Genomic DNA, 17,169 nt, shown 5'->3' with positions numbered 1-17,169 from the left:
TGCAATCTAGGGTCTCACAGCAGCAGACTGTTGGACTGAGGGACAGTCAGGCTGAAACGGAACCTAAGGTGGCCCTCTCAGATAGGTTTTCGGCATAAATTTGTTGTGTTCTGTGAAGCCTGCAAGCTCTATTTTCAGCTTCGTACTCTTTCATCTGGAAGTGAGGAGCAACGGGTTGGGAATGGATTGTTATTTCTCTACTTCAAGGAGATCCTCAATCTTGGGCCTTTTCACTACCGTCAGACTCATTGGTCGGTTGATGTTTTTTTAGATGCTCTAGGCCTTAGGAGTCAGTTTTGTCAGGGTCTATCGGAAAGATTAAAAGATGCACTAGCGCTTTACGAAACTCAGAAGTTGCTGGAGGCTGCCCTGGTTCTGGCCATACACATAGATCCATGCCTCAATGATAGAGCTGTTGTGACTCCGCCCCCATGGTACTCCCTAAAACCAAGGTTCTCAATGTGTCCTCTGTAAAACCGATGCAGTTAAGTGACTCGGTATGAGTTTCTTGTGGTCGTCCACTTCTAACCCCAGGTGGTGCGGAGGATAACAACCTGGGTATATATATCTCCTCCGCATAGGCATCTCAGTTTTTTTTTACACGCAGAAGTGTTTATTGATATGAAAACTGAGAAAATATCTATCATTTTGGATAGTGGGGCCGGAGCCAATATGGTGGATGCTGTATTCACACGGAACCTTGGTCTTCCCTGTAGTACTCTGGCGAAGCACATCTCCATATTTTCAATTGAATATATTGCAATAATTAGCCCCTTAATGTCCCATTACGGACACAGTCTGTCATGGCCGGGTGTAAGTTCCCGAACCAGGATGGACTGTGTCTGTCATGCATTTAAACTACCACTGCGTGTAGTTCAGTTCTGACAGCTGTCTGTGACAGCTGAGAGGCACGGCAAGGGGTGCAGGAACCTGTGCTGTCGGTCCCGCACTCAGATCGCTGTGATCGGTCAGTCAATCTGACTGACCGATAACAGCATGATCGCACTGGAGATGCTGAAATATCAGCACCTCCCACCCGATCAGTTCAGGAGCTCAGCACTGCCAGTGGCTGAGCTTCTGCACTAACAGCCAGGAGCAGTGTCAGCGCCGCCCCTGACTGTTAACCCCCTAATTGCTGCGATCGAGCGCAAAAGCAGTATTCAGGAGGGAGGCAGAGGATTGGGAGCTCCCTCTGCTTTCAGATCGGCATCCCCGTGACATCATCGCCAGGCCCGATCATTGCCATGGTGACCCGGGGACGTCAAGCTACGGAAAACCTCTGAAACCATGCTCACAGCGTGGTGTCAGAAGCTTTCAGTATAGGTATAGTGCACTGCAATGCTGGAGCATTGCAATATTTTATACATACAATCAAAGTGAAAAAAATGAAAGTCCCATAAAGGAACTAGGTAAAAAAGAAAACTTTTTTTTTTAACTATGTAAAAAAATATTAAAAAACTAATAGTAATAGTAAAAGAATTCCACAAATAAATACACATTTTTATTTAAAAAGCAAATTAAATAAACAAAAAAAGTACACGTTTGGTATCCGATCTATAAAAGTTTCACACTAGTTAACTCCTTCCGTGAACGCCGTAAAAAAAGTAGCAAATTATGCTTTATCATCATACCGCTTGGAAAAAGTGGAATAAAACGCAATCAAAAAGACGAATGTAAATAAAAATAGTATAACTGAAAACGCCATCTTGTCCTGCAAGAAACAAGCTGCCATACAGCTCCATCAGCGGAAAAATAAAAAGTTATAGCTCTCAGAATAAAGCAATGCTAAAATAATATTTTTTTCTATAAAAGTTTTTATTGTGTAAAAATGCCAAAACATTAAAAAATATATAAATGTGGCATGGCTGTGTACTGACCCAAAGAATAAAACTGCCTTACCAATTTTAGCAGAATGGAGAAAAAAAAACAAATTCATGAATTGCTGTTTTTTGTTCATTCTGCCTCCACAAAAAACGGAATAGAAAACGATCAAAAAATGTCATGTGACCAAAAATGGTACCAATAAAAAAGTCAGCTTGTCTCTCAAAAAACAAGCCCTCACATGACTCTGTGGGTTGAAATATGGAAAAATTATAGCTCTCAAAATATGGTGATGCAAAAACTTCTTACAAAAAAAAGTCTTTTAGTGTGTGACAGAAGCTAAACATAAATATAGGATGTAAATCTGATATTGCTGTAATCGCGCCAACCCGAAGAATAAAGTTGCCTAATCACTTATACCGAACAGTGTGAAAAATAAAATCAATTATTCACCTTTTGTGGATTTGTTCATTCTGCCTCCCAAAGATCGCAGTAAGGCGATCACAGTGGTTTACCCCCCACATATGGGGTATCAGCATACTCAGGACAAATTGCACAACAACTTTTGGGGTCCAATTTCTCCTGTTACCCTTGGAAAACTAAAATAATTGGGGGAAAAATAATCATTTTTGAGGAAAAAATAAGATTTTTTACTTTCATGGCTCTATGTTATAAACTACTGTGAAGCACTTGCGGGGTTCAAAGTGCTCTAGATAAGTTCTTTGGGGTCTAGTTTTCCAAATCAAACCCCCCTTTTTTACCCCCTTAGTTAGGAAAAAATAATAAAATTGAAAAAAAATGTATTTCCATTTTCCCATTAGGGTTAGGGATAGGATTAGGGTTAGCGCTAGGGTTAGGGTTGGGATTAGTGTTAGGGTTGGGGTTAGGGTTGGAGTTAGAATTGGGGGGTTTCCACTGTTTGGGCACATCAGGTGCTCTCCAAACACGACATGGCGTCCGATCTCAATTCCAGCCAATTCTGCGTTGAACAAGTCAAACAGTGCTCCTTCCCTTACAAGCTCTGCCATGCGCCCAAACAGTGGTTTACCCCCACATATCAGGTATCAACCTACTCAGGACAAATTGCACACCAACTTTTGGGGTCCAATTTCTCCTGTTACCCTTGGGAAAATAAAAATTGGGGGCAAAAAGATCATTTTTGTGGAAAAAAATATGATTTTTTTAAAATTTTATGGCAACGTTATAAACTTCTGTGAAGCACTTGGGGGTTCAAAATTCTCACCACACATCTAGACAAGTTCCTTGGGGGTCTAGTTTCCAAAATGGGGTCACTTGTGGGGGATTTCCACTGTTTAGCCACATCAGGGGCTCTCCAAATGCGACATGACACCCACAGACTATTCCATCAAAGTCTGCATTCCAAAGCGTCACTACTTCCCTTCCGAGCCCCAACGTGTGCCCATACAGTACTTTTCTCCCACATAAGGGATATCAGCATACTCAGGCCAAATTGGGCAACAATTTTTGGGGTCCAATTTCACCTGTTGCCCTTGGGTAAATAAAAAAATTGGGGACAAAAGATCATGTTTGTGGATAAAATATATATTTTTTTTTCTTCACGCCCGGGCGTTATAAACTTCTGTGAAGCACTTGGGGGTTCAAAGTGCTCACTACACATCTAGATAAGTTCCTTTGGGGGGTCTAGTTTCCAAAATGGGGTCACTTGTGGGGGGTTTGCATTATTTAGGCACATCAGGGGCTCTCCAAACGCGACATGGCGCCCGATCTCAATTCCAGCCAATTTTGCGTTGAAAAAGTCAAGCGATGCTCCTTCCCTTCCAAGCTCTGCCATGCGGCTAAAGAGTGATTCCCCCCACATATAAGGTATCAGCGTACTCAGGACAAATTGCACAATAACTTTTGAGGTCCAATTTCTCCTGTTATGGGTCGCCCTCCCAGGGCTGTGGAGTACTTGGTACCGGGCCAGTCTCTCAGAGGGGAATGTCACAGTAGCGGTGACCCGGTCCGTGGCCCTGGGCGCCCATGTAAAATGGATTTAAGTGATGGAATAAAGTTTATGAGTGAATGATTTGTGACGCCACCTGTGGTGTTCGGCAATGGAGATGTTAAGCCGACGCTGCGGACAGATCCTCTGGGACAGATGGTGGGGTGCAGCAATGATGGTGTAGCCCTCCACAGGCAGGGCTGTAGTCCCAGGGCAGAGTAGATGAAGAGGGTAGGTGTTGAGGAAGAGGGTGTAGTGTTTGGCACAGAGATGTAGCAGTGCTGGAGAGTTTGCAGGAAGAAAGCAAGGACACAACAGGGTGCAGTTTCTTTACCTTTACTTTGCTTGGCAAATGCAGTCCAGGGTTCAGATTACAGATGGGACAGGAGCTGGCTAGCCTGGGAGCAACTTAGGAACCTCTCTAGGCAGATGGGTTGTGTAGTCTCCTTCCCAGCGCTTGGTTTTAGGTACTTGCAGTACTGTGTTACACTGAAGTTCCACTCGCTTATTCTCTTTAGAACTCCCTCGTATGGCAGACAGCTGTAGCCTTCCTCTTCTGGCTCACACATCGCTGTTATGCCTCCGAGTCTTATGTGGGAATAGAGCATTTACAGTTTCCTATTCCTCCGGTTTCTGTTGCAGGACCATCAGTGTCCGTACAGCCTTGGAGACCGGGCTCCAGATCATGCGCTATAGCTGGGAATGAGCCTGAAATCTCTGCTCAATCCCCCAGCTCTTCTCCTCACGTCCACACACGTTGCCCTCCTCACACGAACTCCTAATTTCCCCTTCCTGGCCCTCAGAGAGCAGCTCTTCCCCCCAATTTTGGGTTCAGAGCTCCCTCTGCTGGCCTGGAGTGGGAGCTGTGTTGTGATTAACTGCCAGAGAGATCCTTCATTGCTTCCAAGCATGACATCACACTCCCTAGGAGGAAAGTAATGCCACTGTGTCGACCATACTTCTGGGGGCGCCACAGTTACTCTTGGTAAAATAAAAAAATTGGACCTGAAGTGGTTTTTTTGTGAAAAAAGTTAAATGTTTATTTTTTTAAACATTCAAAAAATTCCTGTGAAGCACCTGAAGGGTTAATAAACTTCTTGAATGTGGTTTTGAGCACCTTGAGGGGTGCAGTTTTTAGAATGGTGTCACTTTTGGGTATTTTCTATCATATAGACCCCTCAAAGTGACTTCAAATGTGATGTGGTCCCTAAAGAAAAATGGTGTTGTAAAAATGAGAAATCACTGGTCAACTTTTATCCCTTATAACTTCCGAACAAGAAAAAAATGTTCTTTCAAAAATTGTGCTGATGTAAAGTAGACATGTGGGAAAAGTTATTTATTAACTGTTTTGTGTGACATGACTCTGTGATTTAAGGGCATAAGAATTCAAAATTTGAAAATTGCTGCATTTTCAAATTTTACTTCAGACCAAAATTTTTTTATTTTCACAAGAGTAACAGGAAAAAATGGACACCCAGATTTTTTGTGCAATTTCTCCAGAACATGCCAATATCCCATATGTGGGGGAAGAATACTGTGTGAGCACACGGCAGAGCTTGGAAGGGAAAGAGCACCATTTGACTTTTTGAATGCAAAATTTAATGGAACAATTAGCGGACGCCATGTTGCATTTGGAGAGCCCCTGATGTACCTAAACAGTTAAAATCCCCCACAAGTGACCCCCATTTTGGAAACCACAGTACTCAAGGATTTTATCCTGGGATATAGTGAGAATTTTGCAAGGGCAAACATGCGGGGATACCCGATCACCCGATGCAAACTCAAGTATCGAGTGTTTGCGCTCAACACTAACATACATGCAGCCGCACACACCAATCCCGAGTGCCGACGGCAGTGCTAGGTATTGATGCGAGAAACTCGCATCGTACTCACAAGTGTGACCCCGACCTTAATACCGTTACAAAGGTGTGTTGTGTCTTCTTGAGCCTTATATAAGACTAGGCAGATGATGACATGGGAGCACATGCAAAGCACGTCAGAGTCAAGCATACTAGAGCAAGAGGAGCAGAGCCAGGACCCGTGACAGTTGTGTACCCCATATAATTTTTAATAGAGAAAAAAGATCCACTTTTTCATGTTGCTGGTGAAACACTGCATAAGAATATGAACATGAACTCCAATGAGATGAGGAACCTAAAGTGATGAAAATCAACCTGATTCCTCAACTGTAGTCCATGAAATATGCTCCAGTTTAGAAGGATTAGATAACTAAAAACAAAAGCAAGTAAACTTAATATTGGCTAAATTTCAAACAACTCCTTTTTCATGCCCAGACAATCCAGTGCCTGAAAGTCTGACTTTCTGACTGTATTTGTTAGCAACGCTAGCATGTCATCCAGAGGCAGACTCTACAGTATAATGCAGCCCCCCCTTAGGCAGACTCACTAGTATATTGCAGCCTCCCATAAGCAGACTGTAATGTAAGGCAGCACTCCCCTATAGGCAGACTGTAATATAAGGCAGCACCCCCCTATTGGCAGACTGTAGTATAAGGCAGCCCCCCCATCCCCTATAGGCAGGCTGTAGTATAAGCATTAGCCTTGATGTTTTTGTCAGCTGGCTGAAAATGCAGAACAAAATCAAAACTGGCAAATAATAGAGAACTAGGTGTTTTGACGCAGGTTCAGTCTTTGCACGGACAGCAGATAGGCCAGGTTCTTGTGGTCTACTGGATGAACTGCTGCCTCGAGAAGGTACCGCCACTCTTCTAGCGCAATCTTAATTGTTAACAATGTTCGGTCGCCAATCAAGTAGTTGCACTCTGGGGAAGAGAATGCCTTGGAGAAGAAACCACAGGTCACCATACAGCGGGAAGGAGACTTCTGGGTAAGAACAGCTCCAGCCCCAGAAGACAAGGCATCCACCTCCAGAAAGAATTGTTTGTTCACCTCTGGTCAATGTAATTGTGGAGCAGAGGAAAAGGCCTGTTTCAAGGAAAGGAAAGCATTTTCAGCCTGTGTAATCTATACCTTCGGATTGGCACCCTTACGAATCATAGCAGAGATGAGAGTGGTCCGGGACGAGACATGCAGAATGAATTGCTGGTTATAGTTGGTGAATCCCAAGAATCGTTAGATAGCTTTAATGCTATCGAGGATGGAAGACACCTTCTCTGGTCCCATCTCCAGGCCTGTGTCCGATATTATATAACCTAGGAAAGGTAGAGAAGACTATTCAAACACACATTTTTCAAACTTGGCATACATGTAATTCTCTCTGAGTCGCTGCAGACTTGGCAAACATTCCGCCTATAAAGGTACTGTCACACTTAGCGATGCACCAGCGATCCCGACCAGCGATATGACGCGGTCAGGATCGCTGGTGCATCGCTAAGTGGTCGCTCGTGAGCTGCCACACAGGCAGATCTCACCAGTGACATAGTAGCGGTCGGGGGTCGTTACTTACCTGTCAGACGAGGCGATCCTGACGTCCTCCCGCCTGCATCCACGTGTCGCTCATCGGCACCACAGGAAGCCCAGCAGGAAGCTGACGACGAGAAACAGTCCAGGACGTTCTCGCGCGATCAGCGATAACCAGCAGGGGAGCCAGTCGGAGGTAAGTATCAGACATAGCGATATCACTAGCAATATCACTGCTGCGTCACAAAAACCAGTGACGTTATAGCGATATTGCCAGTCATATCCCTTAGTGTGACAGGGCCTTAAGAGAGCAGGTCTGCAGAGAAGATCAAGATATCATTCAGGTAAACCACAACACAAATTTAGAGGATGTCCTGAAAGATGTTGTTCACAAATTCTTGGAAAACAGCTGGGGAATTGCTGAGCCCTAACGGCATAACTTGGTATTCATAAAGACGGTCCTGGGTGTCTTCCATTTATCCAGGGGTGGGATTCAAATTTTTAACAACAGGTTCTGTGTTTGTGTGTAGGAAAACCACACCCATTGTTTAAGCCACACCCATTTACACACACCTTTTCCTCAAACATATACAAGTAGGGGCGCAGTTATTATACATTATACACAGGAGCTCTGTATATAGTGTCAGTGTACAGGTAATACAGGGATCACCAGTGACATTATACACAGGAGCTCTGTATATAGTGTCAGTGTACAGGTAATACAGCGATCACCACTGCCAGTGACATTATACACAGGAGCTCTGTATATAGAATACAGTGTATAGTGTCAGTGTACAGGTAACACACTGACTCACCAGTGATGTTGCTAGCTGAAGTCCTTCATCTTTGCTTTTCTTTTTCATCCAGCACAGACCGCCATCTCTTCTTCCAGCTAGGACTTGTCTCTGCATAAAATTACACAGTTACCTAAAGCACCACTTCCAGAGCACATTCCCCACATTTTCCCTTTCTTCTACCCAACACATCTGAATACAGAGGTGCACACACAATCAATATGTAATTGGTTATTATGCAACCCACCATTCCAAATATAAATTATAATCTGCCACTGTGCATCCACTAACTATAAATGCCACTTTCCCCATTTAATATATAAATTAATTAGCACCTGTACTCTTTCCCCCAATTCATTACCAGGCACTTCATCCTCACACCCCCCACTATGTACCTCCCGCTCTAACCCTAACCCTGATTCATTATATTTACATGCCCCTCCCACCTCAATTCATTGTCATGTCTTTCTCTCCCATTATCAACATTCAATACATCACTTACTCCCACACTCAAAATTCTTTATTTGTTCTCCAGATAGATCATTTGCTCTCCTCAGCCCCAACCTTCAATTCATCATTTGCTTTCCTCACCCCCATCTTCAATTAAATTGCTGTGCCCTGTCACGCATACTGAATTTATCATTTGCAGTCCCCATCCTCTCCACTTCATCATTTGCAGTCCCCCCATTGCAGTCCCCTATCCCCCTCACTTCATCTGCAGTACCCCTTCATCATTTGCAGCCCCCTATCCCCCTTCCATTTCATCATTTGCAGTCCTCCCTCAGACACACTTCATCATGTGCAGTCGCCTCCCCCCATTTCATCATGTGCAGTCACCCTTACCCCCCACTTCATCATGTGCAGTCCCCCTTACCCCCACTTCATCATGTGCAGTCCCCTTTACCCCCACTTCATGTGCAGCCCCACTCCCCCATCATCATGTGCAGTCACTCTTACCCCCCACATCATGTGCAGTCCCCCTCACCCCCACTTCATGTGCACAGGGCTGCCACTTGGAATTTCGGGGCCCCATACTGGCAACATTTTCGGGGCCCCCTTGAGACTCTGCCCAGGCTCCACCCAGCCCTGCCTCCACCCCTCAAACTGTCCACAGTCCCACCGTTCTCTCTTGGAAAAACTCCACTTCTCATCTATCACACATTAACAGTTCCCATCACCAGATCACACATATAGTCGGCAGCTTTTGCTTTGGACAAAAGATTTTTTTAAGCCGCTACCATAACAGGGTTGACACTTTTGGCCAGGCCCTACTCTACTGTAACCTATTAAATATTTATTAAAATATGCCATACACTTTAGGTATATTTTTATTTATTTTTCAATTTTTAAAATGACCAATAATATCACATACAAGGAACAAATACCGTTACACCATGTCCAGACCACATATTACCACCACATAGTGACCTATAATACCACATACAAGGAACAAATACCGCCACACCATGACCAGACCACATATTACTACTATAGTGACCGAGTAATATCACATACAAGGGACAAATACCACCGCACCATGCCCAGACTGTCATGAACTCATTTTCTGCTCCACCAGTTGAGAGTTCCCCTTCCGTTCTCCCTCTGGTGGTGACAGGAGGTAGTGCGGTTGGTTTAAGTGGTAGTGATCTGCCACCTGATGAGGAAGATAACAATTGGATCTCTGGAGTATCAGACTGGATATAAGATAGCCGACACCCTATCTGGGTGCTGGTGATTCAGTCTGCTTCTCAGGTCCTGGACTTCGGCTCTCTTCCAGTCTTCTCAAGTTAAGTGAGTTTTTTGCTAATGTTCACACTTGCGCTTGTTGGTCAATTCAGTTTTTTGTGTAATCAGCCTGCCCCTGCTGGGGCTATGCTGAAATTCCACTCCTATTAATCAGTATTTGCCAATCTGCTTTTTGTCCCTTATTAGACTGGCCTCTTTTTTTGCTCTGTCTCAGAATATTTCAGAGTGCTGATATAGGTTTAGAAGTCTAGTGACTTCAGGGTTAATTTTGCTATTAGAAGTGTTGGACATTATTTTTGTAGGTTTTTTTTTGTCAGATTGCAGACAGTGTCTTTCCTTTTCTGTTCTTTTTCGTTAGCCGGGCCCCATCGTTTGCTCAGCCTATTTTCCTGACTTTGTTTGTATTTTCATCTTGCTTCACCATCAATACATGTGGGGGGCTGTCTTTCCTTTGGGGTCTGCTCTGGGGCAGTTAGTTTTCCTCTTTTCCTGCTTTAGGCTTATGTAGTTCTCCGGTTGTGACGAGGCGTCTAGGACCAACGTAGGAACGCTCCACGACTGCTGCTAGTTGTGCGGGTAAGATCAGGGATCTGCAATCTGCATAGTTACCAACTTCTCTGGTTTTCTGAGACTTAGCTTGTTGTCTTTTTTCCTCCTCGTTTTCCCATTCATAACAGAATCACCAGCCATACCGCAGATTCTAGGGTACTCAAAAGCAGGAAAGAATTGTTAGAGAAAGAAAAGAAAAAGTGTCAGAATTTTTTTTTTTTATTATGTATTTTTTCCTCTTTTTCTCTGGGGCCGTAGGAGGATTTTTTTCCTAATGGAGATTAAGCAACTGTCTGAAGTACAGGGAATTTCCACCTACCTTATTTCGTCACATGCTGTTGAACCCAGGATTCCTACTCCTGATGTGTTTTCTGGGGATCGGTCTAAATTTCTGAATTTTAGGAATAATTGTAAATTATTTCTTGCTTTGAAGCCTAACTCATTGGTGAGCTCTGTGCAGCAGGTTAAAATTGTCATCTCCTTGCTGCGCGGCGATCCCCAAGATTGGGCTTTTTCTCTGACACCTGAAAATCCTATTCTGACTAATGTGGATGCATTTTTTCAGGCCTTGGTTTTGTTGTATGATGAACCTAATGCCGTTGATCAAGCTGAGAGAACCCTGTTGGCATTAAACCAGGGTCAGGATACTGCAGAGTTGTACCGTCAAAAGATGTTATGGTGGGATTTCCTGTTCCCTCTGGTCTGGATGGCTCTATGCCATTAGCCATTCAAGTTGATCGGCGTTTACATGAACATAAAACTACACAGGAGGCGCTGCCACCTTTTGAACAAATGTCTGAACCTATGCAATGTGATGGGGTTTTGTCTAGGGCGCAACGTCGGGAGTTTAGAAGGCGTAATAAGCTGTGTTTTTTCTGTGGAGACGCCTCTCATACTATTTCTGTCTGCCCTAAATGAGAGAAACGTTTTGCACACACATTTGCTGTGGGCAGTATACAACCTAAGTTTCTTTTGGCAATTACTCTGATCTGCTCCTTGTCCACATTTTCCACTAAGGCTTTTGTGGATTCAGGAGCAGCTCTGAATCTGATGGATTTGGACTTTGCTAAATGTTGTGGTTTGTCCATGACGCCTCTGCAGATGCCCATTCCTTTGAGGGGTATTGATGCCACTCCTTTGGCGGAGAATAAACCTCAGTTTTGGACCCAGGTGATAATGTGAGTTGCCCCAGACCACCAAGAAAATTGTAAATTTTTGGTGCTGCATAATTTGCATGATACTATTGTTCTGGGGTTCCCCTGGTTGCAAACTCATAACCCAGTTTTGGATTGGAAATCTGTGTCTGTGGTGAGTTGGGGTTGTCAGTGTGTTCTTAGGGACGCTCCTGTTTTCTCCACCTCTCCTCAGTCTCATGCTATTCCTGATTATCTGGCTGATTTCTCTGATGTTTTTAGTAAGAGTAAGTCTGCGTCTTTGCCTCCTCATAGGAGTTATGACTGTGCAATTGAGTTGATGCCAGACCACATATTACCACCACATGGTGACTGAATACTACAATACTGATCATTAATAAAAAAACAATACTATCACCATAAGTGGCATTATACACAGGAGATCTGTATTTAGTATGCAGTCCCTGTGTACAGGTAATATAGTGATCAATGAGATTATACACATGAGCTCTGTATATAATATACAGGTAACACAGTGATCACTGGTGACATTATACACAGGACCTCTGTATATACATATAGTATACAATGTATAGTGTCAATGAACAGGTAACACACTAACTCACCAGTGACGTCTCTAGGTGAAGTCCTTCATCCTTGCTTTTCATTCATCCAGCACAGATCGCCATCACGTCTTCCAGCCAGGACTCGTCTCTGCAGGAAATAGCACAGTTATCTAGAGCTCCGCTTGCAGAACACATGACTTATTTTTTCCCAACTTCTACATTACACCACATGAAGAAAAAAAGGCGACATAGTGTCGCTCTGCACAGTAACAGGACCGGCCCCCCATTTAAAACAGTATCCTCAAAAAATTAAATACATCACTGCAGTAATAATATCCCTTAATTAGCCCCTATGGTAATAATATCCCCCATCCTGACCCCCGTGTGTCTCATTCCTGGCTTTAGCCATATGTTCTTCCATGCCGCCCTCATGAGTATCCATTCTGCCCCCATATGATCTCCATCATATCTATTCTGCCCCATGATCCTGTGTGATCTGTCTCCAATCATGCCCCATATCTCCATTCTGCCCCCATGTCCAGCACTCTGCCCCATGTTCAGCACTCTGCCCCCATGTTCAGCATTCTGCCCCCATGTTCAGCATTCTGCCCCCATGTTCAGCATTCTGCCCCCATGTTCAGCATTCTGCCCCCATGTCCAGCATTTTGCCCCCATGTCCAGCACTCTGCCCCCATGTCCAGCACTCTGCCCCCATGTCCAGCACTCTGCCCCCATGTCCAGCACTCTGCCCCCATGTCCAGCACTCTGCCCCCATGTTCAGCATTGTGCCCCATGTTCAGCATTGTGCTCCCATGCTCAGCATTCTGCCCCCATGTCCAGCATTCTACCCCCATGTTCAGCATTCTGCCCCCATGTTCAGCATTCTGCCCCCAGTCCAGCATTCTGCTCCATGTTCAGCATTCTGCCCCATGTTCAGCATTCTGCCCCAGCACCCAGCATTCTGCCCCATGTTCAGCATTCTGCCCCATGTTCAACATTCTGCCCCCATGCCCAGCATTCTGCCCCCATGTCCAACATTCTGCCCCAGTCCAGCATTCTGCCCCAGCACCCAGCATTCTGCCCCAGCACCCAACATTCTGCCCCAGCACCCAGCATTCTGCCCCAGCGCCCAGCATTCTGCCCCAGCGCCCAGCATTCTGCCCCCATGTCCAGCATTCTGCCCCCATGTTTAGCACTCTGCCCCCAGTCCAGCATTCTGCCCCCAGTCCAGCATTCTGCCCCCAGTCCAGCATTCTGCCCCCAGTCCAGAATTCTGCCCCCAGTCCAGCATTCTGCCCCATGTTCAGCATTCTGCCCCCAGTCCAGCATTCTGCTCCATGTTCAGCATTCTGCCCCCAGTCCAGCATTCTGCTCCATGTTCAGCACTCTGCCCCCAGTCCAGCATTCTGCCCCATGTTCAGCATTCTGCCCCCAGTCCAGCATCTGCCCCATGTCCAGCATTCTGCCCCATGTCCAGCATTCTGCCCCCAGTCCAGCACTCTGCCCCCGGGCCCCCTGGATAGCCGCTGTAAAAAAAAAGTTCACCTTACCTGGCCGGCAGTGGCCGCGGTCCAGCGATGGGCAAGGCTCCCTCCATCCCTCCACGCTGCAGCACGCTCTAGCCGGCGACTGACACTGACATCAGACGCCGGCGAGGTGCACGCTGCAGCTGACGTCAGCTGCCAGCCTCCAATTGGCTGGCAGCTGTTAACTATTGACGTGCGGGCCGCCGGGCCCGCATGTCAATAGCGTTTAGCTGCTGCCCGCAGCGCCGCTAGCCAGGGCCCCATACGCCAGTCATGGCAGTAATGCCCTGATGGTGGCCCTGCATGTGCAGTCCCCCTTACCCCCAATTCATCATGTGCAGTTCCCCTTACCCCCAATTCATCATGTGCAGTCCCACTTACCTTCAATTCATCCTGTGCAGCCCTCTTATCCCTCACTTCATCATGTACAGCCCCACTCCCCCCTTCATCATGTACAGCCCCACTCCCCCTTCATCATGTGCAGCCCCACTCCCCCTTCATCATGTGCAGCCCCACTCCATCATGTACAGCCCCATTCACCCCCCTCCTTCATGTGTGGCCTCCACACCCCCATCCATCATGTACAGCCCCCGCACCCCCCTCCATCATGTACGGTCCCTGCACCCCCATCCATCATGTACAGCCCCCCGCACCCCCCTCCATCATGTACGGTCCCTGCACCCCCATCCATCATGTACGGTCCCTGCACCCCCATCCATCATGTACAGCCCCCCCGCACCCCCCTCCATCATGTACGGTCCCTGCACCCCCATCCATCATGTACAGCCCCCGCACCCCCCTCCATCACGTAAAGCCCATTCACCCCCCTCTATCATGTACAGCCCCATTCACCCCCTTCATCATGTGCGGCCCCCCGCATCCCCCTCCATTATGTATGGCCCTCACGCCCCCATCCATCATGTACAGTCCCATTCACCCCCCTCCATCATGTACAGCCCCATTCACCCCCCTTCATCATGTACAGCCCCATTCACCCCCCACCATCATGTACAGCCCCATTCACCCCCTTCATCATGTGCAGCCCCTGCACCCCCCTCCATCATGTACAGCCCCCGCACCCCCCTCCATCATGTACAGCCCCCGCACCCCCCTCCATCATGTACAGCCCCCGCACCCTCCTCCATCATGTACAGCCCCATTCACCCCCTTCATCATGTACAGCCCCATTCACCTCCCTCCATCATGTACAGCACCCCTCACCCACTGAATTCATTTTATAAAGAAAAAAAAAGTTTCCCAGACTTACCTCGCAGCCACTCCCCAGCAGCGCATCTCTGCATCCAGCATCCAGGTACATGTTGGCGCGTGCACGATTATGTCATCGCGCAGGCCCGACACCTGACCCGGAAGTAGAGAGGGAGGGAGCGGGAGCTGCACAGCCATCAAGTGATATACACTGTGACGCAGGCGGCTGTGTCTGCTGCCGGCCGTGTCACAGTAGAGGGCACGAGTACCGGATCGCCGCTCTGAATCTCCCCGTTTCGGGGAACCGGCTGCTTTTTTAACAAGCGGTTCCATCGAACCGGGGAGAACCGGTCGAATCCCACCCCTGCATTTATCTCATCGATGTACACGGATAAGGTTGTACGCTCCTCGCATATTCAGTTTGGCAAAGATCATAGCACCTCTGAGGCGGTTGAACAACTCCGGAATCAACGGCAATGGATACTTGTTCTTAACCATGATCTGATTGAGCCCCCTATAATCAATGCAAGGCAGGATGGTCCCATCCTTTTGGAGGTGGTGGGGTAGAGGGCAATGGTGGAGGTGGTGAAGAGGGCAATGATGGAAGTGGTGGGGAGAATGATGATTGGGGTGTTGGAGAGGGAAATGATGGCGGTGGTAGGGGAGAGCAATGATTGGGATGGTGGAGAGGGCAATGATTGAAGTGATGGAGAGGGCAATGATGGAGGTCGAGGAGAGGACAATGAAGGGGTGGTGAAGGAGTACAATAAGTTGACATGGTGGAGAGGGCAACGATGGAGGTGGTGGAGAGGGCAATGATGGGGTGGTGAGGAGAACAATAAGTTGGCATGGTGGAGAGGGAAATGATGGAGGTGGTGGGGAAGAATAATGATTGGGGTTGTGGAGAGGGCAATGATGGAGGTGGTGGAAAGGACAATGATGAGGTGGAGGAGTGGACAATGATGGGATATGGGGAGGACCATGAGGGATGGGAGTAAGGGGGATTTATAATGGGCTTATGAACAGGGGAGGGGGAGTAGGACATTAGATATGGATGTACAATGAATTTGGTGGTGGAGGAGGGTGCTAAGTCCCTGATAGTGTCCTCCTCCGTCTCACAATTCATTGTGATACTATGGGGGACTTAAAATGTTTTGGGGATTGGGAGAGGAGGCGGTAAGGTGCATAGGACCCTTTATAATGAACTGATAGGTGGGAGAAGACTCTGTCAGACTTATTATTATTTGGGAGGTGGCTGAGGATGCTTAGTACATGATGGTAACTTTTCCCACCCCCAAATTCATCATGATGTTATCAAGGACTTATAATGAATGGGGGGGGGTGGGACACAGGACAGGGACTAAGGCTATGTGCACACGTTCAGGATTTGCAGGAGAAAATTCTGCTGCATATCGTAAAACACATTTATTTGTTTCCAGATTTTTGCCATGCTTTTGTTGCTTAATTTCCCCTACTCATTAGTACAGGTGAAATACACTGCAAAAATTGACATTATGCATATTTTAATCTGCTGCAAATCTGCAAGGAAAAAATAAGTAACACGCATGAAACTTCAGGGATCTCATTCACTTTGCTTGTACTGTAAAACCATGCATATTTTCTATGTGGCACTCAGCTATAGTGTGAGCTTTTTAACACTATTCCAAAAAACCCTCAGGGGTTAAATGTTGCACACAGCCTAGAGAGTATCCCACATAAATTAAGTTAAAACATAACCTTTAGTGAACCATTAAAAGGACATAACACACAAAATCATTACAAAAAAGTGCTCATGTGAACCAGTGCTCAATAAAAAATGGTTTGGTCTCACCATTGATATTAGATATATCATTCCAGCATCAGGGCGTATCCTGCTGGAGAGGCGATCCACTCATGGGGAGCTGAGACATGGGAAAAACAGTGTTAATGTAAAGTATTCCCCTACACTCCCTGTCGTGCCCCACCGTTACTCCTGTCCTAACAAGGGCAGGCCCCAAGTGGACCCTGTAGTGGACACCCCCACTGATAAGGGGAAAAAATAGACAGAAAAGCTACCTACACATTTCTTCCCCAATGGTGGGGATTCATCAGGGGAGTCAAATAGATATAAAGCAGTAGGAAAGGATATATAGAATTAGTGTTATCCGTTAAGTCCACAGGCCCTGCAGTGGCGAGGTGCCTAACAAACTAGTGTGACTGTCCCTGTCAGCACATGGACTCTTAATAAAGACTCCATTATTAGTAAGCTCCACCCCCGGCGTCTGACATCAGGTCAAACTGCTACTGATATTAACCCCCTGCATTCCATCATCTGCTACCGATATTAACCTCCTGTTTTCCAAAATGCAGGACGTATGCAAAGAAACGGCCATATTACCTATTGTTTCTAATATCATATTTCATGCGTCCAAAGTGTGAATGGTATTATAAACAGGTTAAAGCGGCCTCCTCCTATATTCCAAAATACAGGATGTGTGAAACA

The 17,169-nt window shown here is 46.4% G+C and overlaps 1 long non-coding RNA gene across 1 annotated transcript; it reads right to left on the bottom strand.

The window, feature by feature from the left end:
• Positions 1–5,834: 5,834 nt before the first annotated feature.
• On the bottom strand, positions 5,835–16,912 carry LOC141091381 (uncharacterized). The gene is made up of 3 exons (XR_012232494.1): positions 16,747–16,912; positions 16,519–16,588; positions 5,835–6,959 (listed from the first exon to the last, which is right to left on the bottom strand). It is a non-coding gene; the product is annotated as an uncharacterized lncRNA (long non-coding RNA).
• Between the last annotated feature and the right edge of the window lie 257 nt (positions 16,913–17,169).

Source organism: Dendrobates tinctorius, unplaced genomic scaffold (genome assembly GCF_039654945.1).
Source record: "Dendrobates tinctorius isolate UK_male_01 unplaced genomic scaffold, ASM3965494v1 ptg000051l, whole genome shotgun sequence".
Taxonomy (NCBI): domain Eukaryota; kingdom Metazoa; phylum Chordata; class Amphibia; order Anura; family Dendrobatidae; genus Dendrobates; species Dendrobates tinctorius.
Note: the sequence above shows the minus strand (reverse complement) of the source record. Positions and strands in the feature narration are given on the sequence as shown.